The sequence below is a fragment of the Arachis ipaensis genome, chromosome B8, assembly GCF_059453495.1.
Source record: "Arachis ipaensis isolate K30076 ecotype BB chromosome B8, ASM5945349v1, whole genome shotgun sequence".
Classification (NCBI taxonomy): domain Eukaryota; kingdom Viridiplantae; phylum Streptophyta; class Magnoliopsida; order Fabales; family Fabaceae; genus Arachis; species Arachis ipaensis.
This window is the reverse complement of record NC_142443.1, coordinates 107916042-107937571: the sequence shown is the minus strand read 5'-3', so window position 1 is coordinate 107937571 and position 21530 is coordinate 107916042. Positions and strand designations below refer to the sequence as shown.

The 21530-nt window shown below is 39.2% G+C and overlaps 1 non-coding gene across 1 annotated transcript; it reads left to right on the top strand.

The window, feature by feature from the left end:
- The first annotated feature begins 12453 nt into the window (after window positions 1–12453).
- Window positions 12454–12561, top strand: LOC148549176 (small nucleolar RNA R71). The gene has a single exon (XR_015897512.1). It is a non-coding gene; the product is annotated as a small nucleolar RNA R71 (small nucleolar RNA).
- The last annotated feature ends 8969 nt before the right edge of the window (window positions 12562–21530 follow it).

The window sequence follows — 21530 nt, the reverse complement described above, 5'->3', positions numbered from 1 at the left end:
TAAGCTAGAATGATGGCGGCATTCAAGAGAATCCGGAAAGTCTAAACTTTGTCTGTGGTATTCCGAGTAGGATTCAATGATTGAATGACTGTGACGAGCTTCAAACTCGCGATTGTTGGGCGTAGTGACAGGCACAAAAGGATAGTAAATCCTATTCCAGCATGATCGAGAACCGACAGATGAATAGCCGTGTCTTGACAGGGTGCGTTGACCATATTCACTGAGAGGATAGGATGTAACCATTGATAAGGGTGATGCCTCCAGACGATTAGCCGTGCCGTGACAGGGCATTTGGATCATTTTCCCGAGAGAAGACCGAAAGTAGCCATTGACAATGGTGATGCATTACATAAAGCCAGCCATGGAAAGGAGTAAGACTGATTGGATGAAGATAGCAGGAAAGCAGAGGTTCAGAGGAACGAAAGCATCTCTATTCGCTTATCTGAAATTCTCACCAATGATTTACATAAGTATTTCTATCACTATTTTATTAATTATTTTCGAAAACCCCATTACTATTTTATATTCGCCTGACTGAGATTTACAAGGTGACCATAGCTTGCTTCATACCAACAATCTCTGTGGGATTCGACCCTTACTCACGTAAGGTATTACTTGGACGACCCAGTACACTTGCTGGTTAGTTGTGCGAAGTTTTGAACCATGGTATTGGCATCATGTTTTTGGCGCCATTTCCAGGGAAAGAAAGAGCGATGAATTTTACATAATCAAAGTGTAATCACAATTTCTTCGTACCAAGTTTTTGGTGCCGTTGCCGGGGATTGTTCGAGTTTGGACAACTGACGGTTCATCTTGTTGCTCAGATTGGGTAACTTTCTTTTCGTTTTCTTTTCAAAAATGTTTTCAAAAAAAATATATTTTTCTTTAGAATTTTTAAGAATGAATTCTAGTGTTTCATAAAGCATGTTGAAGCCTGGCTGGCTGTAAAGCTACGACTGTAGGGCATGTTAGACGTGTCATGTCTGAGTTACATACTAAAGCTTGGCTGGCTATTAAGCCATGCCTGACCCTTTGATTGGAGCTTTAGAGTATAAGATTCCTGGAATTCATATTAAAAATTTTGGAATCCTTATTTTTGTTTTTCAACTAATTTTCAAAAAAATACAAAAAAAAAATTAGAAAATCATAAAAATCAAAAATATTTTTTGTGTTCTTGTTTGAGTCTTGAGTCATGTTATAAGTTTGGTGTCAATTGCATGTGCATCTTGCATTTTTCGAAATTCTCATGCATTCATAGTATTCTTCATGATCTTCAAGTTGTTCTTGGTAAGTCTTCTTGTTTGATCTTTGCATTTGCATGTTTTGTGTCTTTTCTTGTTTTTCATATGCATTCCTGAATTCTTTATGTCTAAGCATTAAGGAATTCTAAGTTTGGTGTCTTGCATGTTTTCCTTGCATTAAAAATTTTTCAAAAAAATGTTCTTGGTGTTCATCTTGGCATTCAAAGTGTTCTTGGTGTTCATCTTGGCATTCATAGCATTCTTGCATGCATTCATTGTTTTAATCTAAAAATTTCATGCATTGCATCATTTTTCTGTTTTTCTCTCTCATCATAAAAATTCAAAAATAAAAAAATATCTTTCCCTTTTTCTCTCTCATAAATTTGAAAATGAGATTTGACTTTTTTAAAATTTTTTAAAAATCTAGTTGTTTTCATGAGTCAAATCAAAATTTTCAATTTAAAAATCTCACCTTTTTCAAAATCTTTTTCAAAAATCAAATCTTTTTCAAATTTCTTAGTTATTTTCGAAAATTCCAAAAATATTTTTTAAAAATCTTTTTCTTATGTTTATATCAAATTTTCGAAAATAATATAATCAATTAATGTTTTAATTCAAAAAATTTCAAGTTTGTTACTTACTTGTTAAGAAAGATTCAAACTTTAAGTTATAGAATCATATCTTGTGATTTCTTGTGAATCAAGTTATTAATTGTGATTTTAAAAATTAAATCTTTTTCAAAACTAATTTCAATCATATCTTTTCAAAAATATCTTCTTATCTTTTTCAAAAAAAATTTTGATTTTAAAATATCTTTTCTAACTTCCTAACTTCTTATCTTTTCAAAATTTGTTTCAACTAACTAACTAACTTTTTGTTTGTTTCTTACCTTTTTCAAAACTACCTAACTAACTCTCTCTCTCTAATTTTCGAAAATATCTACCCTCTTTTTCAAAATTTCTTTTTAATTAACTAATTATTTTAATTTTTGATTTTTATTTTCGAAAATTACTAACCTTTTTCAAAAACTATTTTCAAAAATCACTAACTCTTTTTTAAAAATTATTTTCGAAAATTTCCCCCTCTCATCTTATTCTATTTATTTATTCATCTACTAACATCTTTCCCTCACCCACCAAAAATCTGAACCCTCTCTCTCTCTCTCTCTCTTTCTGAGTTCAGATTTTTCTCTTCTTCTTTTCTTCTACTAACAATAAGGAAACTCTTTACTGTGACATAGAGGATTCCTCTTCTTTTCTTTTTCTCTTCTCTTTCTTATGAGCAGGAACAAGGAAAAAGGCATTCTTGTTGAAGCTGATCCAGAACCTGAAAGGACTCTGAAGAGAAAACTAAGAGAAGCTAAATTACAACAATCCAGAGACAACTTAATTGAAAATTTCGAACAAGTAAAGGAGATGGCAGCCGAACCCAACAACAATAATGCAAGGAGAATGCTTGGTGACTTTACTGCATCTAATCCCAATTTACATGGAGGAAGCATCTCCATTCCTACCATTGGAGCAAACAATTTTGAGCTGAAACCTCAGCTAGTTTCTCTGATGCAGCAGAACTGCAAGTTTCATGGACTTCCATCTGAAGATCCTTTTCAGTTCTTAACTGAATTCTTGCAGACCTGTGATACTGCTAAGACTAATGGAGTAGATCCTGAAGTCTACAGGCTCATGCTTTTCCCTTTTGCTGTAAGAGACAGAGCTAGAGTGTGGTTGGACTCTCAACCCAAAGATAGCCTGAACTCTTGGGATAAGCTGGTCACGGCTTTCTTAGCCAAGTTCTTTCCTCCTCAAAAGCTGAGCAAGCTTAGAGCTGATGTTCAAACCTTCAGACAAAAAGAAGGTGAATCCCTCTATGAAGCTTGGAAAAGATACAAGCAGCTGACCAAAAAGTGTCCTTCTGACATGCTTTCAGAATGGACCATCCTGGATATATTCTATGATGGTTTATCTGAACTATCAAAGATGTCATTGGATACTTCTGCAGGTGGATCCATTCACCTAAAGAAAATGCCTGCAGAAGCTCAAGAACTCATTGACATGGTTGCTAATAACCAGTTGATGTACACTTCTGAGAGGAATCCTGTGAGTAATGGGACGCCAATGAAGAAGGGAGTTCTTGAAGTTGATACTCTGAATGCCATATTGGCTCAGAACAAAATATTGACTCAGCAAGTCAATATGATTTCTCAGAGTCTGAATGGAATGCAAGCTGCATCCAACAGTACTCAAGAGGCTTCTCCTGAAGAAGAAGCTTATGATCCTGAAAACCCTGCAATAGCAGAGGTGAATTACTTAGGTGAACCATATGGAAACACCTACAATCCATCATGGAGAAATCACCCAAATCTCTCATGGAGGGATCAAAAGCCTCAACAAGGCTTTAATAATGGTGGAAGAAACAGGTTTAACAATAATAAACCTTTTCCATCATCCACTCAGCAACAGACAGAGAACTCTTAACAAAATACTTCTAATTTAGCAAACTTAGTCTCTGATCTATCCAAGGCTACTGTAAGTTTCATGAATGAAACAAGGTCTTCCATTAGAAATTTGGAAGTACAAGTGGGCCAGCTGAGTAAAAGGATCACTGAAATCCCTCTTAGTACTCTCCCAAGCAATACAGAAGAGAATCCAAAAAGAGAGTGCAAGGCCATTGACATAAGCACCATGGCCGAACCTGTAAGGGAAGGAGAGGACGTGAATCCCAAGGAGGAAGACCCCCTGGGACATCCAGTGATCAATAAGGAGCTTCCCTCTGAGGAACCAAAGGACTCTGAGGCTCATCCAGAGACCATAGAGATTCCATTGAACCTCCTTATGCCATTCATGAGCTCTGATGAGTATTCCTTTTCTGAAGAGAATGAGGATGTTACTGAAGAGCAAGCTGCCAAGTTCCTTGGTACAATCATGAAGCTGAATGCCAAATTATTTGGTATTGAAACTTGGGAAGATGAACCTCCCTTGTTCACCAATGAACTAAGTGATCTGGATCAACTGACATTGCCTCATAAGAGACAGGATCCTGAAAAGTTCATAATACCTTGTACCATAGGCACCATGATCTTTAAGGCTCTGTGTGACCTTGGTTCAGGAATAAACCTCATGCCCCTCTCTGTAATAGAGAAACTGGGAATCTATGGGGTGCAAGCTGCTAAAATCTCATTAGAGATGGCAGACAATTCAAGAAAACAGGCTTATGGACAAGTAGAGGACGTGTTAGTAAAGGTTGAAGGCCTTTACATCCCTGCTGATTTCATAGTCCTGGATACTGGAAAGGAAGAGGATGAATCCATCATCCTAGGAAGACCTTTCCTAGCCACAGCAAGAGCTGTGATTGATGTGGACAGAGGAGAATTAATCCTTCAATTGAATGAGGACAACCTTGTGTTTACAACTCAAGGATCTCTCTCTGCATCCATGGAGAGGAAGCATAAAAAGCTTCTCTCAAAGCAGAGTCAAACAAAGCCCCCACAGTCAAACTCTAAGTTTGGTGTTGAACTCCCATATCCAAACTCTAAGTTTGGTGTTGGAGAGTCTCAACAATGCTCTGAACATCTGTGAGGCTCCATGAGAGCCCACTGTCAAGCTATTGACATTAAAGAAGCACTTGTTGGGAGGCAACCCAATTTTATCTAACTATATTTTTCGTAGTTATATGTCTTTATAGGTTCATGATCATGTGGAGTCACAAAATAAATATAAAAATTGAAAACGGAATCAAAAACAGCAGAAGAAAAATCACACCCTGGAGGAAGCATCTGCCTGGCGTTCAACGCCAAAACAGAGCATGGTTCTGGCGCTGAACGCCCAAAATGGGCAGTATCTGGGCGCTGAACGCCCAAAATGGGCAGCATCTGGGCGTTTGAACGCCAGAAATGCACCCTGGAGGAGAGCTGGCGCTGAACGCCCAGAACAAGCATGGCTCTGGCGTTCAACGCCAGAAATGGGCAACAAATGGGCCTTGAACGCCCAAAATGGGCACCAACCTGGCGCTGAACGCCCAGAGTTGTGTGCAAGGGCATTTTACATGCCTAATTTGGTGTAAGGTTGTAAATCCTTGAACACCTCAGGATCTGTGGACCCCACAGGACCCCCACCTACCTCCACTCACTTCTTCTCATCCCTCACCACTCTCTTTCACACAATCCCATAAACACTCTTCCCCAAAACCCTTCACCAATCACCTCCATCCCTCTTCCCCATCACCTCTTCACCACTCACATCCATCCACTCTTCCCCATAAACCTACCTCATAAACTCCACCTACCTTCAAAATTCAAAATCAATTTCCCACCCAAACCCACCCTATATGGCCGAACCTTAACCCCCCATCCCTTCCCTATATAAAGCCTTCCATTCTTCCTCATTTTCACACAACACAACCCTCTCTTCTCTTCTTGGCCGAAACACACCTCCCCCCTCTTCTCCATCTTTTCTTCTTCTTCTTCATCTATTCTTTCTTCTCTTGCTCGAGGGCGAGCAAAATTCTAAGTTTGGTGTGGTAAAAGCATAAGCTTTTTGTTTTTCCATTACCATTGATGGCACCTAAGACCGGATAATCCTCTAGAAAAGGGAAAGGGAAGACAAAAGCTTCCACCTCCGAGTCATGGAAGATGGAAAGGTTCTTCTCCAAAGCCCATCAAGACCACTTCTATGATGTTGTGGCCAAGAAGAAGGTGATCCCCGAGGTCCCTTTCAAACTCAAAAGAAATGAGTATCCGGAGATCCGATATGAAATTCAAAGAAGAGGTTGGGAAGTTCTAACAAATCCCATCCAACAAGTCGGCATCCTAATGGTTCAAGAGTTCTATGCCAATGCATGGATCACCAAGAACCATGATCAAAGTAAGAACCCGGATCCAAAGAACTATGTTACAATGGTTCGGGGGAAATACTTAGATTTTAGTCCGGAAAATGTGAGGTTGGCGTTCAACTTGCCAAAATGGAAGAGAACGCACGCCCCTACACAAGGAGAGTCAACTTTGATCAAAGGTTGGACCAAGTCCTCATGGACATATGTGTAGAAGGAGCTTAATGGAAGATTGACTCAAAAGGCAAACCGGTTCAACTAAGAAGACTGGACCTTAAGCCTGTAGCTAGAGAATGGTTGGAGTTCATTCAATGCTCAATCATTCCCACTAGCAACTGGTCTGAAGTTACTATAGACGGGCCATCATGATCCATAGCATCATGATTGGAGAAGAGGTGGAAGTTCATGAGATTATACCTCAAGAACTCTATAAGGTGGTTGATAAGTCCTCCACTATGGCAAGGTTAGCCTTTCCTCACCTCATTTGCCACCTATGCAATTCGGCTGGGGTTGACATAGAGGGAGATATCCTCATTAAAGAGGACAAGCCCATCACTAAGAAAAAGATGGAGCAAGCAAGAGAGCCCATTCATGGAGCTCAAGAGGCGTATGAAGCTCATCACCATGAGATCCCGGAGATGCCTCAAATGCATTTCCCTCCACAAGACTATTGGGAGCAAATCAACACCTCCCTAGGAGAATTGAGTTCCAATATGGGACAACTAAGGGTGGAACATCAAGAGCACTCCATCATCCTTCATGAAATAAGAGAAGATCAAAAAGCAATGAGGGAGGAGCAACAAAGACAAGGAAGAGACATAGAAGAGCTCAAGGACATCATTGGTTCCTCAAGAAGGAAACGCCACCATCACTAAGGTGGATTCATTCCTTGTTCTTATTTCTTCTATTTTTCGTTTTCTATGTTATGTGCTTATCTATGTTTGTGTCTTCATTACATGATCATCAGTAGTTAGTAACTTTGTCTTAAAGTTATGAATGTCCTATGAATCCATCACCTCTCTTAAATGAAAAATGTTTTAATTCAAAAGAACAAGAAGTACATGAGTTTCGAATTTATCCTTGAACTTAGTTTAATTATATTGATGTGGTGACAATGCTTCTTGTTTTCTGAATGTATACTTGAATAGTGCATATGTCTTTTGAAGTTGTTGTTCAAGAATGTTAAATATGTTGGCTCTTGAAAGAATGATGACTAGGAGACATGTTATTTGATAATCTGAAAAATCATAAAAATGATTCTTGAAGCAAGAAAAAGCAGCAAAGAACAAAGCTTGCAGAAAAAAAAATAGGCGAAAAAAAAATAGAAAGAAAAAGAAAAAGCAAGCAGAAAAAGCCAAAAGCTCTTAAAACCAAGAGGCAAGAGCAAAAAGCCAATAACCCTTAAAACCAAAAGGCAAGGGCAAATAAAAAGGATCCCAAGGCTTTGAGCATCAGTGGATAGGAGGGCCTAAAGGAATAAAATCCTGGCCTAAGCAGCTAAACCAAGCTGTCCCTAACCATGTGCTTGTGGCGTGTAGGTGTCAAGTGAAAACTTGAGACTGAGCGGTTAAAGTCAAGGTCCAAAGCAAAAAAAAAAAAGAGTGTGCTCAAGAACCCTGGACACCTCTAATTGGGGACTTTAGCAAAGCTGAGTCACAATCTGAAAAGGTTCACCCAATTATGTGTCTGTGGCATTTATGTATCCGGTGGTAATACTGGAAAACAAAGTGCTTAGGGCCACGGCCAAGACTCATAAAGAAGCTGTGTTCAAGAATCATCACACTGAACTAGGAGAATCAATAACACTATCTGAACTCTGAGTTCCTATAGATGCCAATCATTCTGAACCTCAATGGATAAAGTGAGATGCCAAAACTATTCAAGAGGCAAAAAGCTATAAGTCCCGCTCATTTGATTGGAGCTATGTTTCATTGATAGTTTGGAATTTATAGTATATTCTCTTCTTTTTATCCTATTTGATTTTCAGTTGCTTGGGGACAAGCAACAATTTAAGTTTGGTGTTGTAATGAGCGGATAATTTATACGCTTTTTGGCATTGTTTTTAGTATGTTTTTAGTAGGATCTAGTTACTTTTAGGGATGTTTTCATTAGTTTTTATGTTAAATTCACATTTCTGGACTTTACTATGAGTTTGTGTGTTTTTCTGTGATTTCAGGTATTTTCTGGCTGAAATTGAGGGACTTGAGCAAAAATCAGATTCAGAGGTTGAAGAAGGACTGCTGATGCTGTTGGATTCTGACCTCCCTGCACTCAAAATGAATTTTCTGGAGCTACAGAATTCAAAATGGTGCGCTTTTAATTGCGTTGGAAAGTAGACATCCAGGGCTTTCCAGCAATGTATAATAGTCCATACTTTGCTCAAGTTTAGACGACGCAAACTGGCATTCAACGCCAGTTCTCTGCCCAATTCTGGCGTCCAGCGCTAGAAACAAGCTGCAAAGTGGAGTTCAACGCCCAAACTGGCACAAAAACTGGCGTTCAACTCCAAGAAGGACCTCTACACATGCAACACTCAAGCTCAGCCCAAGCACACACTAAGTGGGCCCCGGAAGTGGATTTATGCATCAATTACTTACTTCTGTAAACCCTAGTAGCTAGTTTATTATAAATAGGATCTCTTACTTCATGTTTTGAGGGCTGGCCTCTCGGCCATGCCTGGACCTTTCACTTATGTATTTCCAACGGTAGAGTTTCTGCACTCCATAGATTAAGGTGTGGAGCTCTACTGTTCCTCAAAGATTAATGCAAAGTACTACTATTTTCTATTCAACTCATCTTATTTCGCTTCTAAGATATTCATTCGCACTTCAACCTGAATGTGATGAACGTGACAATCATCATCATTCCCTATGAACGCGTGCCTGACAACCACTTCCGTTCTACATTAGATTGAATGAGTATCTCTTAGATCTCTTAATCAGAATCTTCGTGGTGTAAGCTAGAATGATGGTGGCATTCAAGAGAATCCGGAAAGTCTAAACCTTGTCTGTGGTATTTCGAGTAGGATTCAATGATTGAATGACTGTGACGAGCTTCAAACTCGCGATTGCTGGGCGTAGTGACAGGCGCAAAAGGATAGTAAATCCTATTCCAGCATGATCGAGAACCGACAGATGAATAGCCGTGCCGTGACAGGGTGCGTTGACCATATTCACTGAGAGGATAGGATGTAACCATTGACAAGGGTGATGCCTCCAGACGATTAGCCGTGCCGTGACAGGGCATTTGGATCATTTTCCCGAGAGAAGACCGAAAGTAGCCATTGACAATGGTGATGCATTACATAAAGCCAGCCATGGAAAGGAGTAAGATTGATTGGATGAAGATAGCAGGAAAGCAGAGGTTCAGAGGAACGAAAGCATCTCTATTCGCTTATCTGAAATTCTCACCAATGATTTACATAAGTATTTCTATCACTATTTTATTAATTATTTTTGAAAACCCCATTACTATTTTATATCCGCCTGACTGAGATTTACAAGGTGACCATAGCTTGCTTCATACCAACAATCTCCGTGGGATTCGACCCTTACTCACGTAAGGTATTACTTGGACGACCCAGTGCACTTGCTGGTTAGTTGTGCAAAGTTGTGAACCATGGTATTGGCATCATGTTTTTGGCGCCATTACCAGGGAAAGAAAGAGCGATGAATTTTACATAATCAAAGTGTAATCACAATTTCTGCGCACCAATTCTCCGGTCTTAGGTGCCATCAATGGTAATGGAAAAACAAAAAGCTTATGCTTTTACCACACCAAACTTAGAATATTGCTCGCCCTCGAGCAAGAAAAGAAAGAATAGATGAAGAAGAAGAAGAAAATATGGAGGAGAGGGGGGAGTGGTGTATTCGGCCAAGAAGAGAAGAGAGGGTTGTGTTGTGTGAAAATGAGGAAGAATGGAGGGCTATATATAGGGAAGGGAGGGGGGTAAGGTTAGGCCATAAGGGTGGGTTTGGGTGGGAAATTGATTTTGAATTTTGAAGGTAGGTGGAGTTTATGAGGTAGGTTTATGGGGAAGAGTGGATGGATGTGAGTGGTGAAGTGGTGATAGGGAAGAGAGATTGAGGTGATTGGTGAAGAGTTTTGGGGAAGAGTGTTTATGGGATTGTGTGAAAGAGGGGTAAGAAGAAGTGAGTGGAGGTAGTGGGGATCCTGTGGGGTCCACAGATCCTGAGGTGATCCTGTGGGGTCCACAAATCCTGAGGTGTTCAAGGATTTACAACCTTGCACCAAATTGGGCATGCAAAATGCCCTTGCACACAACTCTGGGTGTTCAGCGCCAGATTGGTGTTTGTTCTGGGCGTTGAACGCCCATTTGTTGCCCATTTCTGGCGTTGAACGCCAGAACCATGCTTGTTCTGGGCGTTCAGCGCCAGCTCTTCTCCAGGGTACAGTTCTGGCGTTCAAACGCCCAGATGCTGCCCATTTTGGGCGTTCAGCGCCAGAACCATGCTCTGTTCTGGCGTTGAACGCCAGTAAGGTCTTCCTCCAGGGTGTGATTTTTCTTCTGCTGTTTTTGATTCCGTTTTCAATTTTTATATTTATTTTGTGACTCCACATGATCATGAACCTAATAAAACATGAAAAACAATAAAAATAGAAATTAGATAAAAATTGGGTTGCCTCCCAACAAGCGCTTCTTTAATGTCAATAGCTTGACAGTGGGCTCTCATGGAGCCTCACAGGTGTTCAGAGCATTGTTGAGACTCTCCAACACCAAACTTGGAGTTTGGATATGGGAGTTCAACACCAAACTTAGAGTTTGTTTGTGGCCTCCCAACACCAAACTTAGAGTTTGACTGTGGGGGCTCTGGTGGACTCTGCAAAGAGAGAAGCTTACTGTGCTTCCTCTCCATGGGTACAGAGAGAGATCCTTGAGTTTTAAACACAAGGTTGTCCTCATTTAATTAAAGGATTAATTCTCCTCTGTCCACATCAATCACAGCTCTTGCTGTGGCTAGGAAGGGTCTTCCAAGGATGATGAATTCATCCTCATCCTTCCCAGTGTCTAGGACTATGAAATCAGTAGGGATGTAAAGGCCTTCAACCTTTACTAACACGTCCTCTACTTGTCCATAAGCCTGTTTTCTTGAATTGTCTGCCATCTCTAATGAGATTTTAGTGGCTTGTACCCCATAGATTCCCAGTTTCTCTATTACAGAGAGGGGCATGAGGTTTATCCCTGAACCAAAGTCACACAGAGCCTTTTCAAAGATCATGTTGCCTATGGTACAAGGTATTATGAACTTTCAGGATCCTGTTTCTTCTGAGGCAATGTCAGTTGATCCAGATCACTTAGTTCATTGGTGAACAAGGGAGGTTCATCTTCCCAAGTCTCAATACCAAATAATTTGGCATTCAGCTTCATGATTGCACCAAGAAACTTGGCAGCTTGCTCTTCAGTAACATCCTCATTCTCTTCAGAAGGGGAATACTCATCAGAGCTCATGAATGGCATAAGGAGGTTCAATGGAATCTCTATGGTCTCTAGATGAGTCTCAGATCCCTTTGGTTCCTCAAAGGGAAGCTCCTTATTGATCATTGGACGTCCCAAGAGGTCTTCCTCTTTGGGATTCACGTCCTCTCCTTCCTTCACAGGTTCGGCCATGGTGATTAATTCAATGGCCTTGCACTCTCTTTTTGGATTTTCTTCTGTATTGCTTGGGAGAGTACTAGGAGGGAGTTCAGTGATCCTTTTACTCAGCTGGCCTACTTGTGCCTCCAAATTTCTAATGGATGACCTTGTTTCATTCATGAAACTCACAGTGGCCTTAGATAGATCAGAGACTAAGTTTGTTAAATTAGAGGTATTTTGTTCAGAGTTCTCTGTCTGTTGCTGAGTGGATGATGGAAAAGGTCTACTATTGTTAAACCTGTTTCTTCCACCATTATTAAAGCCTTGTTGAGGCTTTTGATCCTTCCATGGGAAATTTGGATGATTTCTCCATGATGGGTTATAGGTGTTTCCATAAGGTTCACCCATATAATTTACCTCTGCTATTGCAGGGTTTTCAGGATCATAAGCTTCTTCTTCAGACGATGCCTCTTGAGTACTGTTGGATGCAGCTTGCATTCCATTCAGACTCTGAGAAATCATATTGACTTGCTAAGTCAATATTTTGTTCTGAGCCAATATGGCATTCAGAGTATCAATTTCAAGAACTCTCTTCTTCTGAGGCGTCCCATTACTCACAGGATTCCTCTCAGAAGTGTACATGAACTGGTTATTAGCAACTATGTCAATGAGTTCTTGAGCTTCTGCAGGCGTTTTCTTTAGGTGAATGGATCCACCTGCAGAAGTATCCAATGACATCTTAGCTAGTTCAAACAGACCATCATAGAATGTATCCAGGATGGTCCATTCTGAAAGCATGTCAGAAGGACACTTTTTGGTCAGTTGCTTGTATCTCTCCCAAGCTTCATAGAGGGATTCACCTTCCTTCTGTCTGAAGATCTGAACATTCACTCTAAGCTTGCTCAGCTTTTGAGGAGGAAAGAACTTGGCTAAGAAAGCCGTGACCAGCTTATCCCAAGAGTTCAGACTATCTCTGGGTTGAGAGTCCAACCACACTCTAGCTCTGTCTCTTACAGCAAAAGGGAAAAGCATGAGCCTGTAGACTTCAGGATCTACTCCATTAGTCTTAACAGTATCACATATCTACAAGAATTCAGTTAAGAACTTGAAAAGGATCTTCAGATGGAAGTCCATGAAACTTGCAGTTCTGCTGCATCAGAGAAACTAATTGAGGTTTCAGCTCAAAGTTGTTTGCTCCAATGGCAGGAATGGAGATGCTTCTTCCATGTAAATTAGAATTTGGTGCAGTAAAGTCACCAAGCATTCACCTTGCATTATTGTTGTTGGGTTCGGCTGCCATCTCCTTTACTTGTTCGAAATTTTCAATAAGGTTGTCTCTGGATTGTTGTAATTTAGCTTCTCTTAGTTTTCTCTTCAGAGTCCTTTCAGGTTCTGGATCAGCTTCAACAAGAATGCCTTTTTCCTTGTTCCTGCTCATAAGAAAGAGAAGAGAACAAGAAAAGAAGAGGAATCCTCTATGTCACAGTAAAGAGGTTCCTTATTGTTAGTAGAAGAAGAAAAGGAATAGGGGTGAAGAAGAATGAAGAATCCAAACATAAAGGTAAGGATAGGAGCAGTGATGTGAGATGAAGAGAAGTGTTAGTAGATGAATAAATAATTAGAAGGAGATGAGGGAGAAGGATTTTCGAAAATTATTTTTGAAAAAGGGTTAGTGATTTTCGAAAATAGTTTTTGAAAAAGGTTAGTAATTTTCGAAAATTAAAATAAAAAATTAAAATAATTAGTTAATTAAAAAGAATTTTTGAAAAAGAGGGAAGATATTTTCGAAAATTAGAGAGAGAGAGTTAGTTAGGTAGTTTTGAAAAAGATAAGAAACAAACAAAAAGTTAGTTGGTTAGTTGAAACAAATTTGAAAACCAATTTTGAAAAGATATGAAGATGAGAAGTTAGAAAAGATATTTTAAAATCAAATTTTTGAAAAAGATAAGATAAGAAGATATTTTTGAAAAGATATGTTTGAAATTAGTTTTGAAAAAGATTTGATTTTTAAAATCACAATTAATGACTTGATTCACAAGAAATCACAAGATATGATTCTAGAACTTAAAGTTTGAATTTTTCTTAACAAGTAAGTAACAAACTTGAAATTTTTGAATCAAAACATTAATTGATGATGTTATTTTCGAAAATTATGTGATAAAGATAAGAAAAAGATTTTTGAAAAATATTTTTAAAATTTTCGAAAATAAATAAGAAAGGTGAAAAAGATTTGATTTTTTTTTGAAAAAGATTTTGAAAAAGATAAGATTTTTAAATTGAAAATTTGATTTGACTCATAAAAATAACTAGATTTTAAAAATTTTTGAAAAAGTCAAATCTAATTTTCGAAATTTTAAGAGAGAAAAAGGGGAAGATATTTTTTTGATTTTTGAATTTTTAATGATGAGAGAGAAAAAACATAAAAATGATGCAATGCATGAAAATTTTGGATTAAAACAATGAATGCATGCAAAAATGCTATGAATGTCAAGATGAACACTAAGAATACTTTGAAGATCATGATGAACATCAAAAATATATTTTTGAAAAAATTTTAATGCAAAGAAAACATGCAAGACACCAAACTTAGAAATCTTTAATGCTCAGGCACTAAGAATTCAAGAATGCATATGAAAAACATCATACAACACAAAACAATATAATATGAAGATCAATCAAGAAGGTTTTATCAAGAACAACTTGAAGATCATGATGAATGCAATGCATGAATGCAATTTTCGAAAAATGCAAGATGAGTATGCAATTGAAACCAAACTTGAAGTTGACTCAAGACTCAAACAAGAAACACAAAAAATATTTTTGATTTTTATGATTTTATGATTTTTTTTGTATTTTTATTTTATATTTTTCAAAAATCATTTGAAAAAGAAAAATAAGGATTCCAAAATTTTTAATATGAATTCCAGGAATCTTACAATCTTAATCTAAAGCTCCAATATGAGGGTTAGACATGGCTTAATAGCCAGTCAAGCTTTAGCATGAATATGGGAGTAAGTCATTCAATTTTAAGCCAAAACCTCTGTCAAAAAGAATTTAGACATGGTTTTATAGCCAGCATGCTTCAACATGCTTCATGAAACTCTAGAATTCATTCTTAAAAATTCTGAAGAAAAATATATTTTTGAAAACATTTTTATTTAAAATTTTTTTTTCGAAAACAAAGGAGAAATTTTTGAAAGATTTTTTTGAAAACTTTTTGAAAAGAAAACGAAAAGAAAGTTACCCAATCTGAGCAACAAGATGAACCGTTAGTTGTCCAAACTCGAACAATCCCCGGCAACGGCGCCAAAAACTTGGTGCACGAAATTATGATCATCAATGGCGCCATCAACATCGTACGCTCAATTGTAATCTCAACTTTTTATCACAACTTCGCACAACTAACCAGCAAGTGCACTGGGTCGTCCAAGTAATAAACCTTACGCGAGTAAGGGTCGATCCCACGGAGATTGTTGGTATGAAGCAAGCTATGGTCACCTTGTAAATCTCAGTCAGGCGGATATCAAAAGGTTATGGAGTTTTTGAAAATTAAATAAGAAGTAAACATGAAATAAGGATAGAAATACTTATGTAATTCATTGGTTAGAATTTCAGATAAGCGTATAGAGATGCATTCGTTCCTCTGAACCTCTGCTTTCCTGCTGTCTTCATCCAATCAATCTTACTCCTTTCCATGGCTGGCTTTATGTAAGGACATCACCGTTGTCAATGGCTACTTTTGATCCTCTCTGGAAAATGGTCCGATGCGCTGTCACTGCATGGCTAATCGTCTGGAGGCATCACCCTTGTCAATGGGTGCATCCCATCCTCTTGTGAAAATGGTCCAAATGCTCTGTCACAGCACGGCTAATCATCTGAGGTTCTCGATCATGCTGGAATAGGATTCACCCTCCTTTTGCGTCTGTCACTACGCCCAGCAATCGCGAGTTTAAAGTTCGTCACAGTCATTCAATCCCAGAGTCCTACTCAGAATACCATAGACAAGGTTTAGACTTTCCGGACTCTCATGAATGCCGCCATCAATCTAGCTTATACCACGAAGATTCTGATTAAGAGATCCAAGAGATACTCATTCAATCTAAGGTAGAACGGAAGTGGTTGTCAGGCACGCGTTCATAGGGAATGACGATGATTGTCACGTTCATCACATTCAGGTTGAAGTGCGAATGAATATCTTAGAAGCGGAATAAATTGAATTGAATAGAAAAACAGTAATACTTTGCATTAATCTTTGAGGAACAGCAGAGCTCCACACCTTAATCTATGGAGTGTAGAAACTCTACCGTTGAAAATACATAAGTGATGAAGGTCCAGGCATGGCCGAATGGCCAGCCCCCATGATCTAAGAACCAGGCGTCCAAAGATGTCTAATACAATAGTAAAAAGTCCTATTTATAATAAACTAGCTACTAGGGTTTACAGAAGTAAGTAATTGATGCATAAATCCACTTCCGGGGCCCACTTGGTGTGTTCTTGGGCTGAGCTTGAATGTTACATGTGCAGAGGCTCTTTCTGGAGTTGAACGCCAGGTTATAACGTATTTCTGGCGTTCAACTCTGGTTTGTGACTTGTTTCTGGCGTTTAACTCCAGACAACAGTGTAGAACTGGTGTTCAACGCCCTTTTACATCGTCTAAACACGTTCAAAGTATGGACTATTATACATTGCTGGAAATCCCTGGATGTCTACTTTCCAACGCAATTGGAAGCGCGCCATTTTGAGTTCTGTAGCTCCAGAAAATCCATTTTGAGTGCAGGGAGGTCAGAATCCAACAGCATCAGCAGTCCTTCTTCAACCTCTGAATCTGATTTTTGCTCAAGTCCCTCAATTTCAGCCAGAAAATACCTGAAATCACAGAAAAACACACAAACTCATAGTAAAGTCCAGAAATGTGAATTTAACATAAAAACTAATAAAAACATCCCTAGAAGTAACTAGATTCTACTAAAAACATACTAAAAACAATGCCAAAAAGCGTATAAATTATCCGCTCATCACTAACACTGTTGTTTCCTTTGTTAGAAACCACATTATTTGTCGCTTTGGATCACCACGAGCAATCGTGAGTGATCAAGGCACCCATTTCTGTAACAGGAGACTTACAGGATTACTGAAGAAGCATGGGATAGTTCATAAAGTGGCAACAGCCTACCATGCCCAGTCTAATGGGCAAGCTGAGGTGTCTAACAGAGAGATAAAGAGTATATTGTAGAAGGTAGTCAAACCTAATAGAAGAGACTGGAGCACCAGGCTACAAGATGCACTCTGGGCATACAAAACAGCATACAAGACACCCATTGGGATGAGTCCTTTCCGCTTTGTTTATGGAAAAGCCTGTCACCTCCCAGTTGAGATAGAGCACAAAGCCTTTTGGGCAGTAAAGGAGTGCAATATGGAATTTGAGAAGGCCAGAACTGAGAGGAAGTTGCAACTGTAAGAATTAGAGAGCCTACGCCTAGAAGCTTATGAGAAATCAAGGCTGTACAAAGAAAAGATGAAGGCTGTGCATGATAAGCACATCAAGAGGAGAGAGTTCCAACCTGGGGACATTGTCCTCCTTTACAACTTTAGATTGAGCCTCATGCCAGGCAAGTTGAGATCCAGATGAGAAGGTCCATACAGAGTAGAGAAGGCTGAGCCATACGGAGTTTTCCACCTGAGTCATCCTTCAAGCTCTGAATTCATCAAAGTTAATGGACATCACTTAAAGCTATATCATGGTGAGAAGGCGACAAAAACCAAAGAGCTAGAGATCTTCCTCTTGGAGGATCCACCCACAGCAGAAGACTGAGCTAGTGGAGCATCCAACTTAAGGACGTTAAAGCAAAGTGCTAGGTGGGAGACAACCCACCATGGTATGATCGTTCCTTTCTTTCTTCTTAGTTTTCTTTTTCAATAACTCTTCTCATTATTGGCACATTTCGTTTGCATCTTCATTTGCACAATTGCATAAAAAAAAAGCACGCGACGCGACAGCGTCGCCGACGCGTCCGCGTCGCAGATGAGTAAGAAAGAAAAATAAATCCAACAAAAAGTCACGCGAGAGCGTGGTTGGAGGCGTGTCTTAGGCACAAATTGATCCATGCGACCGCGTCGCTGACGCGTCCGCGTCATGTGGGAATAATGCCTCCCACGCGTCCGCGTCACCCATGCGGACGCGTGACCTGAAAATCGATGTAAGAAAGGGTGCATGGCCGAAAGTTATGCTGGAGCGGTGCTGGGCTGGCGCTAGACGCACAAGCCTTACCACGCGAACGCGTGCTTCACGCGTCCGCGTCGCCTTCCACTATTGTCCACCCACGCGATCACGTCTACCACGCGAACGCGTCACCCTAGAATTTGGCAACAATGAGTTTCGAACAGAGAGTTGTGCGAGCGCGAGGCTGCCCTCGCGCCAGTAGCACCGAACGAGTCACACGTCCGCGTGACTGACGCGACCGCGTCGCCTCATATAGGCACCATCCGCGCGAACGCGTACCCCATGCGTCCGCGTTGCTTGCACCGCACAGCTTATCCTTACCTGCCAAAATATCTTATCTTTCTCTACCCATAATCCTACTTTTTCTTTTCCCTTCTTATTTCTTTTTTCCCCTTTCTTCCTTCTTCCTTCTTTCTCACTTTCTACTTTCTCTCTCTCTCACCACCATTATCAAGGTTTTTCTTTTCTTCTTCCCTCCTTACTTTTCTATTCTTCTTCTTGTTTTTATGTTTTCTTCTTCCTTTCTTTTTCTTTTTACTTGCATTATCCATGTTTTCTTTTTCTTTCTTTTTCTTTTAATTGGTGTTGGAAATTTATTAGGGTCATTATTATTCCTTATGATTTGCTTGTGGATTGTTAAGGACTTGTTTGGCAATTATATATTAATTTTTAAGGGTTGCTTGCATGTTCCATTTAATACATTCAATAACTTATTTATCATGTATGCTATGTGTTTGTGAAAACGCCCATATGGCATTGTGCACCATTTTGAGATTTCTTTTAATCTACTACTCTATTTGATTGCTTTTCACAAAAACCCTTCTTTTATTTTATTATTTAAATATAATTGTTATTACAAACAGGTTTTTAGTTTGAAAGGCTTGGTAATTTAACTTGGACATTGAATGCTTGATCTATGCTACTCATGCCTTTGCCTGCATGCCAATAAATACCTTTCATTTAATTGTCATCATATGCACTTGCTATATTTCCATTGATGATTTTTCACATGTAGTCATGACCATGTGTTTATATCATTCATCTTTTAATGTGCATTAATTACCACCTTTCCCGTTCTCTTCCTTGCTCCAACCCTTGACATTTTAACATACTTTCTCTTTTCTTTCTTTTAGGATGGCCACCAAGAAAGGCAAGGAGAAAGCTACTCCCAAATCACCAGCAAGAAGAGGAACAAAAAGAGCATTAGTGGCAGAGCCATCTTCAATTGCAGTTAAGCCCTCAACAAAAAGAATTAAGAGGATTATAAAGGTTGATGAAAAAGAGAAAGCCTTCCCAGCAAAGGACACTGCGATTTTCCAATCGCTACTGTGAGCAGATGTTCCCCATCCTGGCAGAAAGGAGTTACAACAACGAATACCTTCTTATCCTCCCGACCCGTATTGCTGAATTTGTTGAGCCGCAAATTGAAAGAAGACAATAGGGTTTCCTTTAGAGACAGCCACAGCAGGTTAATCTTTTCTGGGTAGTCGAGTTCTACTCTAATTTCCACCTGCCAACCCTGTAGTCTGTCTATGTCCGTCAGAAGCAAGTCCCCATTACAGAAGAGGTCATTCAGCGAGTTCTAGATCTTCCCCCTACTCTAGAAGGACTGGACGCATTTCAAGAAGCCTCACTCAAGCGCCAGATGTACCAATTTGACTGGAACGCTGTTCTCAGAGTTATCGCACTACCTGGCAGCAGATGGATCTACAGATACCATCGTTCCCGTTCTAAGGGAATATCGGCTTCCGCACTTACCTTGGAGGCTCGCGTATGGGCACAGATTATGTCCCATTACGTCTTTCCAAGCATCCACGAGTCCTCCTTCACTGCAGACATGGCCGTTCTACTATGGTGCATCCTTATAGACCAGCCTCTAAACCTCCCACGACACATCCGGAATGCAATGGGACACGTACAAATTGCGGGTAACTTACCTTTTCCTGCCTTGGTTTCAGATCTCGTCTCCGTAGCCGGAGTCTCCTACAGAGCTGGGGACACCAAACCATGCTTCCACGGGATGATCAATACGTCCCTAACGGGAAATATATCAGACCTCCAGTAGCCACTACAAGCCAACCTACTGAACCGACTGAAGACATCCCTCCTTCAACACCACAAGCACCTACAACAATTCAACTGCTCCATCAGATACTTAAAAGGTTAGATTGGCAGGAACACAAAGCAAAGCTAAGAGAGCGCCGTAACAAGCGTCGATTCACATACCTCAAGGAGCTACTTAAAGGAAAATACAGAGACTCAGACACCCCGGACTCCACTTCGTTTACCAGCACAGGAAGCCATAACGGTCCCGACTGTGGAGATACTGCTACCAGCCCACCTTTGTTCCTGACAGATGGCACCGAGGACGGTGCAAAGCCTTAAGTGTGGGGAGGTCGGTCAGTACCTGACTTCCGGAGGTAATTTCTCTTCCTTAACGCCAATAAAATAGGATATTTAGTTAGTTTTTCTTTTGTAGAATAGGATAAATTGCATAGTAATAGATTAGTTGCATGCATGTTCTACTTGATTGAAAAGATAATAAGTTTCTTCTAAGACCCTATTTTTAGAACAAAATTTCACTAATTTTAATCAAAACTTTTATGTTAAATTTTCTTGAAGTTATATTTGGAACATAGTTTTTGAGCTAAAGAACACACAACCTGTGAGACTCTGAGCCTAAATACATCGTTACATTATTTAACCATAATTATTTTATTCTTGTGTGTTTACTTCTCTATGATTGTAATCTATATTTTGTTTCATCCTATATGTCCAATGTTTAATATATTTATATGCTTGCATATGATTGAGGCCATTATTTGTTTAGCTCACTTATCCAAATTAAGCCTACCCCTTAAGTTACCTTTGTTAGCCACTTTGAGCCTTTAAATCCCATTTGTTCTGTATTTTACCACATCACTAGCCTTAAGCGGAAAAACAATTATATGTCCCAATTAAATCTTTGGTTAGCTTAAGATAGAATTGTGTGTTAATTAAGTATGGGAAAATTGTGGGAACAAAAGATAATAAGGAAATGTGTCATGACAATATAATGGGAATTTGGGTGCCTACTCATGTGAAACTATAAAAATAAAAAATCTATGTGCATTGATAAACTATGTTTATTTTTATGTTAAAAAAAAAATTCAGTAATTAAATAAGGGGACAAAATTACCCCAATGCTAAGTTAAATTTCAAAGATCAATACGGATATGATAAAATCAAAATAAAGTTGATGCATGAGTATGGAATGTGAAAGGGAATTTTGGGTAGCTAGGTGTGAAATTTAGAGTTATATAGAATATATATGTGTGTTAGGTGAAAACTTGGGTTAATTAAAGATTCAATTTATAAGCTTACTTAGCCATATATGTACCCTTACCCTTACCTTGGTCCCATTACAACCTTGAAAAGACCTCATGATGTTTGCATTGGTACATTAAATGTTGTTGATTGGTTAGGTGAAGAACAAAAATTAGAAAGCATGATTAGGGAAGGATAGAGTGATTACCCTATACACTAGAGAGACTAGAGCATACATACATCATCGGTGAGGGTTCAATGCTTAAATTCTATGTTCCCTGCTTTCATGAGCTACCTTCTTGCAATTTTTTATCTGTTGTTACTGTATAATAATTGAATTAGT